We start from the raw sequence: 12,983 nt of genomic DNA, 5'->3' as shown, positions 1-12,983 counted from the left end.
AACAGGCTCTGGGTATGTCTGTATATATTTAAATGAAATGAAAAAGAAAAGCAAAATCCAAGAAATGCTTTCAGTTTGCAGTGGTGATTATTTTTAGGCCGTGTTCATATGCACCAAAAGCTCTCTTTTAAGTCAGCTGACTGGAACTTGGAACAGAGCTTCCCATAGAAACAATAGTATAGTATGTGTGGTGCTAAAGTTTCCAGACTAGCCCTCAAAGCTTAGTTAACCCATCATAGGCTAACATGCTTTGCAGCAAAGGGACAGTGCTGTGTAGCATATCAAAACACTGTTCAGATATAGAGAACAGACTTGTGGTTGCTGAGGGGGAGGGGAGGTGGGGAAGGGATGGATTGGGAGTTTGGGATTAGCAGATGCAATATTATACATAGAATGGATAAAAAAGAAGGTACTACTGTGTAGCACAGGGAACTATATTCAGTATCCTGTGATAAACCATAATGGAAAGGAATATGAAAAGAATATATACGTGGGTATATAACTGAATCACTTTACTGTACAGCAGAAATTAACACATTGTAAATCAGCTATACTTCAATAAAAATAAAAAACAAACACTGTTTAATGATATTCAACCTGCAGCTTGTTTCAGTGCTAGACCTTAAAATTGAAAAAAAATGTATTGCATAGGGATACATTTAATTTCTCTTAAAAGGTGGGTTTTGAGGAAAAGTAGTTCTAAAGAGACTTGGCATAGTGGAAGAGCCCCAGGTGGACCTGAAGACCTGCTACGTAGCAATTTGGGCATCTGAGGCCAGTAAATCAACCTCTTGATCCTCAGTTTGTTCAGTGTCATGAAGTGATGGTGAGGGTCAGAGCAGAAAGTGCACGGGAAGCTGATTTGTAAACTGTGACGTTCTATACAGAGGTTCAGGGTAAGTTCTGATTCTTTCCTTAATTATGAAAGTCCTGTGACTGGGCGTTTCTTTTTCCCGACACATGTGTACTAGTAGCAGCACTGCTTAACAATTAAGATTGATCCCATTTCGCTCACAGACACAATAAATGCATGTTATTTTGACTCATTTGCGAGACAGTAACATTTGCTTTATTTTTATTTATTTATTTTTTTTGCGATACGCAGGCCTCTCACTGTTGTGGCCTCTCCCGTTGTGGAGCATAGGCTCCGGACGCGCAGGCTCAGCGGCCATGGCTCACGGGCCCAGCCGCTCCGCAGCATGTGGGATCCTCCCGGACCGGGGCACGAACCCGCGTCCCCTGCATCGGCAGGCGGACTCCCAACCACTGCGCCACCAGGGAAGCCCCACATTTGCTTTTTTGAGACGGTTGGTTGGAATTTCCAAAGCAGTCTCTCTGTCATGCTCTCATGTTTCTAGTCTTCAAACCTCTCCTGTTCTTTCCTTTGTGTGAGTATCTCTTTCTTAATCACCTTCTCAAGTTTCAGGTTACATAGCAGGGCTCCCCCTCCAGCCTGGCCTCCCAGCGGCCCTGGCCTCTCTGTGACCCATGCCTCTGGCCTCAGACCAGCTCTGCACTGTCGGCACCTCCTGCAGTTGACCAGCTCTGACGAGGGGCCCCTTGTTCTCAAAGCCTCGCTGGACACCAAGCAGAGGCAGCCTGTCTGGAGGGACCACAGCCTTGGAACAGTATTTTTGATGGGACAAGCCTGGCCCTAGAGCCTGATGCTAAGTGTAACACTTGAAGTGCTATGGGCCTCATCGCCCAACCCAGGAGCTTTTCTGGTGCAAGTGGTGTTAGGAAAGAAAATGGGGGCTCAGTGGCCATTGCAGAGCAAAGTGTTCCCATTCCCCGCCCTATTCACTGGGGCAGGTTGGGGTGAGACTACTTGTATACATGTAAGATTCATGGTAACCCACCAAAGAGCTGCATTGAAAGGGACTTATTAAAGTATTGCTTTTTGTGTCAAAGTTACAAATTTCAGGTCTAAACAGAATAATAACATTTAATATTGGAAGCAGCCATTAGAGGTCAGGAAGTACAGCTTATTCCTTTTGGGACGGAGAAATCTTTTTTTTTTTTTAATTACCTTTTTAAAAATTAATTAAGGGCTTCCCTGGTGGCGCAGTGGTTGAGAGTCCGCCTGCCAATGCAGGGGAGATGGATTCGTGCCCCGGTCCGGGAAGATCCCACATGCCGCGGAGCGGCTGGGCCCATGAGCCATGGCCGCTGAGCCTGCGCGTCCGGAGCCTGTGCTCCGCAGTGGGAGAGGCCACAGCAGTGAGAGGCCCGCGTACCGCCAAAAAAAAAAAAAAACTTAAAAAAAAATTTTTGGCTGCACCTCGGCTTGCGGGATCTTAGTTCCCCAACCAGGGATTGAACCCGGCCCTCTGCAGTGAAAGAACAGAGTCCTAACCACTGGACTGCCAGAGAATTCCCTGGAGGGGAGAAATACTGAGCTGGACAAGTCAACTCATTTGCAAGTGTCTCGTGCCTTCAAATCTTGAGCTCTTTCATAGGATGTCCTTAAGGTGCTACATCTGCTCGCTACCCACTCTGTTCTCTGGATAAGGTTGGCACTGATTGGCACAGCTGTTCGCTGAGATCCTAGGATCTGCCTAACAGTCTACAAAGACCAGACGTGAAGTAGGGGGTAGCCTACTATACTACCTCTGATTCCCGTCTCCCACCATAGAGAGAATTAGTATTATTTATTTAGCAAGGCAATTTGTAGGAGCTACAGAAACAAGACATACGACAGTTTCTGCTCTTTTAGAGCTTACAGTGCTGTATTATCTCACATAATTAGAGGGAACCAATTCTGGACCACACAGCACGTACTGAATTGGATATTAGTGTTTCTCCTACTGACTCTAAGATTTAGAAAAGATCAATTTACTTCTTGGGCCTTAGTTTTCTTAACCATAACGGGAGGAGATTGAAGTCTGAAGCCTTCGTATCTGTATGTTTTGTGAGTCACAGTCTCCTGATACTTTTTCATTTTAATCATCAATCTTTTGATTCCATTTATTCTTTTTATTTCAAGGAATTCTTAGCTAAGATGTAGATGCTAATTAATTTACATGCTGATGTGTGATAGGCAACTTAGCCCTTTATAGAACCTCAGGCTGGAGAAAGTGGGGAATAGTATAATGGTCCATTTCTTCAATTTTAAGGCAGAATAGATCCCAAACCTATGTAAAATAATTTGGATTTTTATACAGCTCATTAGGAAAATAGAATATGCCTGCTTTTGAATATTCAGAGACTTAGAGGATGTGAAAGGGCTTTTGACTTTACAAAGGGATTTGACCACAGAATTCTTTTCCATAGTGAGTTAGTTCCTCCAGTGCATTTAAAATGTAATATGTTATTTTCTTTTTCTTTTTTTAAATTAAACTATAGCTGGTCAAGGAGTCTTTCATTATTATGGAGACAGTTCTAATTCTCAAAGTAGATGAGGGCTCAGAAGGTTTTAGCAGGAGTTTCCCACTATAAATTTTGAAACCAAATTCTTTTGCCACTTCAAAATAATTTGCATTATCAAGGCAGTCAACTGCCCATGACTAAATTTTCCTTTCAAATAAAGAACCTGATCTACTGAGACAACTTCAAAAAAAAAAAAAAGAAATGTAATATGATTTGCTGAGCTTATGTGCACCAGAAATATCCAGTTCTGTATATTTACAATTCATAGTTCTGCAGCAGTGCTGAGCATGTACGCACAAAATATGCTTTCTGTTACCTAACTGGAATTTTCTATGGTGTAAGAGGGTTTTTTGGCTGTTGTGTTGGAATTTTCCTGACCTTTCTTCCCTCTCTGTTCCTCCCAATCGTCCAGGCGGCATTCCTTTGTGAAACAATTAGTTAAAATATGGGAGTTCATCTGTGGCTGTTAGATGTGTCCCCAGTTAGGGGATGAATTTGTGACTGAGGTGGGAGATGCCTTCTGTAGTGGCCAGAACACAGACCAAGTACAGACAGATTTAGGTCCTGATGCCAACACTGCCTCTCACTAGCCTTATGCAAGGTATTGACACTTAACCTCAGAACCTGTTTTTCATCTAGAAAACGGAAATTACAATAATAATGCTGAGATCGCAGGATAGAAGAGAGCATTTCTCTTTTCTGAAGGGGCTGACATAAAATAGGCCTTCCATGAAAGGTAGCTCTCTGCCTTTCCCCTCCAACCCTTGGAGCAGCCAGAAAGCAGCAACAAAACTGCAGTCTGTGGAGTAGCAGGGTCTGAGACCTCCGTGGGGTTAAGGCATATGGAGAGCAGGAGGCATGAGCAGGATTCAGCACAGGGTAGCCTGGTGTCGTGGTTAAGCCATTGGCCACCAGAGCCTGAGAGCCTGGGTTCAACTGTCCTAGCTCTGTGATTTTGGTAAAGTCACTGATCAGTTGAGTGCCTCAGTTTCCCAATCTGTAAACCAAGGCTAGTAGCACTTACGTCATCAGGTTGTTGGAGATCCCATGTGTTATTTGCGTGCAGCGCACAGAATGGTCCCTGGCACCTAACAAGTCTGTGTTTACTGCAGTCTGTTACCATGAAAATCGTTTTTTGTTGTTAGTGTCATGCAAACATTAAACCCATTACATGAAATAACTGTAGTCTTTACAAAGAGAACAGATCTTTTCCATCAAGGAGGAACAGGGCTTGGCCAGCATCTTTTAACAGGAGATAGATTTGCTCTTAGAAGTCTGCTCCGGTCTTTCATCTCGCTCCCTGCCTGTCCACTCTGTACAGCTTTTGTTATTAATGTGGAGCAGTTGAAGTCACTGACTTGGGTGCCGGCCAGGCCAGTGTTTCTGCGGGTGCATATTACTTTCCTAGGCTGGTCCTGAACAGGATGATGGAAATCAGAGGTACGGGGAAGCTGTCCTTCTAGGCAGCCTGCACATAAGGTGTGTTTGCCGTCTTCTTCGTATTGGTGCTGATGGATCAGAATCTTACTTAATATCCTAGTAATTTTTTTTTTCTCTTACCCTACAACCTTTATCTCTTCCTTTAGCTGTCGTTTTGCTTGTTCTCCGGTTAGACAGACTGACGCTGATTTATTATTTGTCTTTCTCCATTGTTGTTTTATTGTTGAAAATCTTCAGTTAACTAAATATTTATTGAAGGCAGGTGAAATTTCTCCATAAAGCTGTATATTTCTGTACTGTGTGTGTCTACATAAAGAGATGTGACATTTGGGAACTATTCAATCTATATTGTTTTTTTTCTTTCTCTGTAAGTAAAATAACCCTGTGGGGAAAATATTTGTCGAAATAGCAAGTGAAAGTGTGTTTCCCTCAGGAACTGTGTCGCTTGAGAACCCACTTTTATTTTCTGCTCTGCTTTTGTATTGGGGGCTTGGGAAACTATGTTTTTGTTGTTTTGGAAAAGCCATGGAATTTTATCAGACATTTTCCTGAACCTCCCTACCTTCACCTTTTCCTGAAATATTTCTTTCAAAGTCCTGTTTTCCTCTGTTAGAGGATTGATCCATCATTTTAAAAATATAGGCGCTTGCTTGACTTAGGCCTTTTTGGTGATCCTTTGGCTTTATATAAAAAAGAGACGTTTGTCTGAGAAACAGCACTTGGGAGATCATATGACCATTAGTGTGAAACCTGGGGCAGCGATCTGTTAGCTTGAGCCATTACAAATTTTTTTTTCTTTTCATATCTGCAAACAAATGTGTGTCCCCGGACCCTGTTGGGCATTGTGACTGGGGGTGAGAGATACATTCTCCAGTTTTAGACTTGATTCTAACTCCTGTTGCCTAATTGTGGGGCTTCCTGTGGTTTTAGTAACTCCCATTGTGAAATAGAAACTGATTTCTAGTTAATCTTACCAACTGCTCAATTGTGACGTGCATGTGTTTCTTTTCAGTTTCACAGTTGTTTTCTGCTGTTTTCTGAATCTGTAAGCAGTACTTGGGAATTCAAATAACGGGAAATATTTTTCTTCCATAATGGTGTGTCACAGGTGTTTGAGTGCTACACGTACTCCCTACTCCATTTTTAATGTCAATTTAGTGGAGATAAAACATGGATAATAGCTGTGGGTGTAATGAATCTGGACCCTCTCCCCAGTGGCTGCGTATCTCCATATGTTATGGTGCCCCTCTGATCTTTCTGAAATGTGCAGTGTCAGAGCACGGAGACTTGGTGTTTAATATAGGCATTTCTGAGATTTTTCTCTATGGTTTGGATATAAAATAGCTTGCACAAACCACATTCTGCATCCATTTACAGAATGCAGTGAAAGGAGAAAGCTTTTAGTGTTATCATACTCTTTATATAGTCTAGCTCTTTTAAAAATATACGTTTTTTTGCTATGTTAGAAAATTTTGAAAATGCCGAGAAGACAATAAAAATTACTTGTAACTACCACTCAGAGAAAAACTAATTTTCCATGCTTATTTATATGGATATGTAGTTATTCTTTTACAAGAATGTCTGTAAACCTTTTTGAAACCTGCCTTTTAAAAAGCATAATAATAGATACGAGAACCTTTCTCACATCCCAAAACTATTCTTTTTTTTTTTTTTTTTGCGGTACGCAGCCTCTCACTGTTGTGGCCTCTCCCGTCGCGGAGCACAGGCTCCAGACACTCAGGCTCAGCGGTCGTGGCTCACGGGGCCCAGCCGCTCCGCGGCATGTGGGATCTTCCCGGACCGGGGCACGAACCCGTGTCCCCTGCATCGGCAGGCGGACTCTCAACCACTGCGCCACCAGGGAAGTCCCCAAAACTATTCTTTGAAAATATGATTTTAAGTAGCTGCAGTTTGGCATCCATTGTAATATGGCTCTGGAAATACTTATTAAAGACGTGCCAGAGAAAAACGTGCATTTTGGGGGTGAGGTCTTTCTTCCTAATTTTAAAAATAATTGGGTTAAAAAAGTAATTAAGAACGTGTTAATTTTGTGCTTTACTCAAGATAAATTTATTTAATGTTTACTACATTTCTATAATAAAACATGTACTTTATATAATTCTTGGTATAGCAACAACTAATTATAAGTAATTAATGTTTAATTAGCCATTCACAGCTGATTAAACAAGTGATGTTTTCAAAAATGAACTTATCCTATTAAAAAAATCAAACTAGGGACTTCCCTGGCGGTCCAGTGCTTGAGACTCTGCACTTCCACGGCAAGGGCCGCGGGTTCAATCCCTGGTCGGGAAACTAAAGAGCCACATGCCTCATGATACAGCCAAAAAAAAAAAAAAAGACTTAAAAAAAAAATCAAACTAATTTTAAAATAGCTTTCTTTTTTTTTTCTTGTTTTGGCTGCATCAGGTCTTTGTTGCTGCACGCGGGTTTTCTCTAGTTGAGGTGAGCGGGGGCTACTCTTCGTTGTGGTGCGCAGGCTTCTCATTGAAGTGGCTTCTCTTGTTGCAGAGCACGGGCTCTAGGTGCGCGGGCTTCAGTAGTTGTGGCTTACGGGCTCTAGAGCGCAGGCTCAGTAGCAGTGGCGCATGGGCTTAGTTGCTCTGCGGCATGTGGGACCTTCCCGGACCAGGGCTCGAACCCGTGTCCCCTGTATTAGCAGGCGGATTCCTAACCACTGCACCACCAGGGAAGCCCCTGAAATAGTTCTTTCTTTTAAACCTGAAATAAGATGAAAATCTTTTGCACCTGAATTTTGGGTTCACCTACCGCAGTCAGTTGGTACCATCAGCTAGGCTGTAATTTGGAGGTGAACTTGACTTTCCTTGGGCCTCCAGGCTGTACAGGACAGGACAGGCCGTGCCGTCAGGGAAACAGAGGCAGATGGTCCCCATGATGGGTGCCAAGACCCCAGCAGAGACGGCTGCGACACCTCACAGCCTAGGGTCAACAGTAAATGTCGGTGGCCTTGCTCACCCTTTCCTGGAGAGAAAAGAAGCTCTCCTCCTCTGCTGGCATATTTTGAAACTGCTTTGCAGCCTCTGTTCAGCCTGGGGTAGCAGGTGTCAGGGCAGTTAACTTCTAATGGGCAGCGAAAGAGGAGGTGGTGGCAAAGCTGGGGCCGAGTTGGCAGCCCCTGTGGCTGTCTCATGCAATCCACATTCTGGCGTTCTCAGAGTCTTTCAAAGGAATCAGTCATTTAACCTTGTGTCATTCTGGCGTACTTGGCGCCTCACGGGGAGTAGTGATGAAACCAAATGGAGCCGTCAGTCAGTGAATCTTAGTGACGCTTTTCAGTTTGAAAACTAAGCCTGCAGTCACAGAACCTTCTCTGAAAATCACCCTAGAATTGACTACTGTGGCTTGTCCTCGACACAAGGGAGCTGATGTGGGCAGAAGAACGTGCTGGAGAATCATGTGTCCCCGAGTTTATATATCTGTGCAGCTACTTTGGAGTAGTATGACTTTGGGCATATTTCTTAATCTTTCTGAACGTCATCTGTAAAAAATGATGGGAATAAGAATTGCTTTCAAGATAAGCGAGAGCTTGTATTTTATAAGTGCACGGCACAGAGTAAGCTTTTGCTCAATATTAGTTCCCATGATGATGATAGATTCGTGCTGTGTTGATGATAGATGTGTGCCGAGTCGTCCGACCACCCTATGGGTGCTTGATTGATCATTGATTATGCGGTAGCTCTGCAACAAAGTCGTTTCCCCTTCTGAATACAGCCTCCTCGTGCACTGAGCTAAACTCGAAAACGCAAAGCTTTATAAAGAGATGCCCCAAAGTACACTGACTTAAGTTAAAAGGTTTGGGGGGGCTTTTTCCTTTTTCTTAGAACAGTCCAGATGGTCCGTACTCCGGGAGAAGTAGGAAGCCTCAAATTCCTTCCATCTTGTTTCTCTGCTATCCCGTGAGTGCTGCCCTCATCTTCACAGTCAAGGTGACTCACCATGACCTCTTTTCAGCCAAGAGAAGGGACATGATCTAGATGTTGTACAGATCATTTTCACTCAGAGTCACACGACCACAACTAGCTGTAAGGGAGGCTGGAAAATGTCATCTTTAGCAAGCCAGACACCCTGCGAAGGCTTCTGGTACTGTAGAACGGGAGCTGGCAAACAGTGGTCTGAGCATCTAATGAGCCAGCTACCTGTCATTGTAAATAAAATTGGATAGGCTTATGGTTACCAAAGGGGATAGTAGGGGGTAGGGAGGAAAATTAGGAGTTTGGGATTAACATATTCACAGTACTATATACGCAATAGGTAAACAACAAGGTCCTACTGTATAGTACAGGGAACAATATTCAATATCTTATTGAATGGAAAAGAATCTGAAAAAGAATATATAGATACACACACACATATATATGTGTATATGTATATCTGAATCACTTTGCTGTACACCTGAAACTAACACGACATTGTAAATTAACTATAGCTCGGTAAAAATACACAAAATTTTAGAAACAAATTATATAGGAACACAGCCAGACCCATTCGTTTATGAATTGTCCACAGCAGCTATCCCATTACCATGGAAGAGGTGAGGGGTTGTGACGACCTTACTGCCTGCAAAGCCTAAAGTATTGACTACCTGGCGCTTTACAGAGGTTTGCTGACCTCTACTATAGAAAAGGGGGAAATGACTATTAAGGGAGCAGTTGATAGTCTCTGGTAAGCAGGTGAGTCACTGCTTTGGAAATTCAGAGTTAGGAGTTGGGTCTTATGAAGACTAATGAGCCCGGGAGAGTGAGTTTGTGTGTGTGTGGTCATTGAAGAAGCATTGGGAAAGATGTAAGGAGCCAGGCCTGAAGGAGCCTGGTGGAGGTGAAGGGGGCAGCTACAGAAGGCTGCTTCCTGAAGTGAGCTTCCATCTTTAAAGTGGAGCCTCATGACTCAAGTACCGCTCCCCGCCACCCCATGCCCTGCAGCCCTCTCCTCTGTCTTGCACTGGATGCTTGCTGCGTTCCCACTGCCGCTACCGTGGGTCAGATCTTCTTTTCCCATTGCGTCCTCACTGGTCTCCCTGCATAGAACCTCAGCCTCCAAACCACCCAAGGTAACCTCCTTTCAGTGTGGCTTTTTTTTTTTTTTTTTTTTTGATGTGGACCATTTTTAAAGTCTTCATTGAATTTGTTACAACATGGCTTCTGTTTTTTATGTTTGGCTTTTGGGCTGCAAGGCATGTGGGATTCCCAGCTCCCCGACCAGGGATCGAACCCACACCCCCTCCATTGGAAGGCCAAGTCTCATCCCCTGGACCACCAGGGAATTCTGTCAGTGTGCCTCTTCGGTTACTCCCCTTTGAAGGACTTCCAGTGGGTCCCGTTATCTACTCAATACAGGCCCAGCTCCTTGGCTGGTCACTCCAGATCTTTCCACCCTTTGATTTCCTATCCTGTTTTCCTTATAGCCTTACACACACTCCAGTCCCCAGGAAACTGGGGACTGGAGTGTGTGTAAACATACTCCAGTTTCCTCACAGAAACACCTCTTGCCCACTCTGCACTTGGCTGTCTCCACGGATCTGCTCCTGTCACCACCTTAGCCTCGCTCTATCGAAAGGCTTTGGGGACCTAGGCCACGGTGGGTGCAGGATAGGCACATTCATAGCCGGGCAGATGCGGGTGCTGACTACCTTTTGGTGCCTCCCACATTTGGATTTCCCTTTCCAGCTGGGCCCTGTCTCCCAACCTAAGGATAAGTGCTCCCTCCTCAAACGCTTCTAGTGCTTTGTTGGCATCTTACGGCACTCGCTACTTTCTGTGCGGGACGGGGGGTGGGGGGGCGTTGGTTAGTCATCCCGTGTCTGTTTCTAGTTTCTCAGGGGCTGTAAGGCCTCTGAGGCTGAGTCCAGGTCCACCTGAGCCCTGCCCTCTTCACTTTTACCTAGTAGGTGCTGGTCAGTGGTAGAGTGATGCTGTCTACAAATGAATGCCTGTAACGAACGAAAAATGAAACTGACTTACCTGGAGGAATTTAGGTGCAAATGAAAATAGGGCTCTGATTAATTATGTGGAAAATGAGTGCTGCTTAAGATCTTCAAAACTCAGTGCAGTATTTTAGCGAGTTTTTAGAAGATGAACACTACGTTGTAAAAGTGTTTTCTTCAGACCCGAAGACATAGTAAAAGTGTTTTCTTCAGACTGGAAGCAGTATTGAATGCATTCTTTTTTTTTTTTTGGCCGCGCCAAGAGGCTTGCAGTATCTTAGTTCCTTTACCAGGGATCAAACCTGGGCCCTCGGCAGTGAAAGCACAGAGTCCTAACCACTGGACTGCCAGGGAATTCCGTGTGTGTGTGTGTGTGTGTGTGTGTGTATACATATACATATACATATATATATATGTATATATATATATAAAAATATAATGCATTTGGAAGTTTCAAGCAGTTCCTTGGAAGCCAAGGCTGAGCCAGAAACCAGACAGCCCTTGTGTGACGCCTAAGGGGGAACATGTGGACACAGACCCCGAGTACAGGAGATGGGCCACCTGCAGAAAAGCCTCTTAATCCACTCCCAGGGTGAGATTGGAGCCCTTTCTAACCAGTGCTGCCAGAGACATACCTTATCATGTAGACGATCCATCTACAATCACTCCCATCATAATCACAGAAGGTAGCATTTTCACAGCTTCATCTTTCCACAGTCGCTCATCAAATGTCAGAGGGACTTTTATGGTTATAGAAATGATGTACCCTATGGAGTGCCAACTGCTTTTGCTCCCTCTGTCTTTTTAACCAAGCCTAGAACAAGGGGACCCATCTAAATCATGAGATACTTGCTTACGCTGGGAAAGAATTCATGCTGTCCACTTATCCATCTCCTGTTAATTAAAACCTAGTGACGGGACTTCCCTGGTGGCTCAGTGGTTAAGAATCCGCCTGCCAATGCAGGGGATATGGGTTCTATCCCTGGCCCAGGAAGATCCCACATGCCATGGGGCAACTAAGCCCATGCGCCGCAACTACTGAGCCCACGTGCTACAACAGCTGAAGCCCGTGCACCTAGAGCCCGTGCTGCACAACAAGAGAAGCCACCGCAATGAGAAGCCCCTGTGCACCGTGATGAAGAGTAGCCCCCGCTCACCGCAACTAGAGAAAGCCCACGTGCAGCAACGAAGACCCAGTGCAACCATAAATAAATAAATAAATGTAATTAAAAAAACAAAAACTTAGTGAAGTTGGCAATGATGGCAGGAAGCAGATGGATAAGCATGAATTTTAAATGTATATTCAGACTTTCTGAAAGGGTCGGAAGGAACGATACTACCTAGACAAAATGGTACAGCTCCACCTGGGAGTTCAAGAGCTGATGCTTGAAGCACACCTAGAAATAGTGCTTACAGCCTCTTTTGTCAGAAAGGAGGGAAGGGGGGCTTCCCTGGTGGCGCAGTGGTTGAGAGTCTGCCTGCCGATGCAGGGGACACGGGTTCGTGCCCCGGTCCGGGAAGATCCCACGTGCTGCAGAGCGACTGGGCCCGTGAGCCATGGCCGCTGAGCCTGCGCGTCCGGAGCCTGTGCTCCGCAACGGGAGAGGCCACAACAGTAAGAGGCCTGCGTACAGCAAAAAAAAAAAAAAGAAAGAAAGGAGGGAAGGGAAGGGCCTTCTTTTCTTACAGTCTGTGCAATTATTAAAGAATTAAACAATTTATTCTGGAAGTTTTACTCAAGCTTAAGTTACGATAAAAAACCACCTTCTGTCTCTTAACTCATCCTGTACTTACTCTTCTGTGTCCAGTGCCTGGCACAGTAATCAACAGACATTAAGTGTTCAATACATATGTGCTGAACGAGTAAATAAATGGCTCTTAATAAAGGAAGGAATAAATAAAGCTCTCACTTATAAGAGCTTTCTGGAAGATTACATGGACTCTTCAGCAAAATGATTTTTTTTCCAGAGGTGAAATGTAAAGACAAAAGAAGCTGATCTTTCTAATTCCCCTCTTGCCTTCACCTTACCAGTCTCCTCCAGTACACATGTCCCTGGCACCTCTCCTGGTTTTAGTTTAAAAAGTTCATGAGGAGTGAAGGTGTGTGGCCTCATATTACTGAAAGGAAAACCCCAGTGTTGGGTAAGGGGTTCATGGCCCCTTTCATAATAAGCATGATATTAAACACAGCCAAGATGAGCTCATTTTGAATTAA

The 12,983-nt window shown here is 44.2% G+C and overlaps 1 protein-coding gene across 4 annotated transcripts in view; it reads left to right on the top strand.

Moving 5' to 3' along the window:
* GAB1 (GRB2 associated binding protein 1) overlaps positions 1-12,983 on the top strand; it is a 128,302-nt gene that overhangs the window by 45,014 nt on the left and 70,305 nt on the right. Inside the window, exon 1 of one of the 4 annotated variants that reach the window (XM_060299721.1) lies at positions 4,757-4,848. The exons of the other annotated variants lie outside the window; for them this stretch is intronic. The gene's annotated coding sequence lies outside the window, so the exon portion shown is untranslated. Of the gene's footprint in view, positions 1-4,756; positions 4,849-12,983 lie in introns of those variants that run through there. 4 annotated transcript variants of the gene reach the window in all.

Source organism: Globicephala melas, chromosome 5 (genome assembly GCF_963455315.2).
Source record: "Globicephala melas chromosome 5, mGloMel1.2, whole genome shotgun sequence".
Taxonomy (NCBI): Eukaryota; Metazoa; Chordata; class Mammalia; order Artiodactyla; family Delphinidae; genus Globicephala; species Globicephala melas.
The sequence above is the reverse complement of the archived record's forward strand: the minus strand, read 5'-3'. Positions and strand labels throughout refer to the sequence as shown.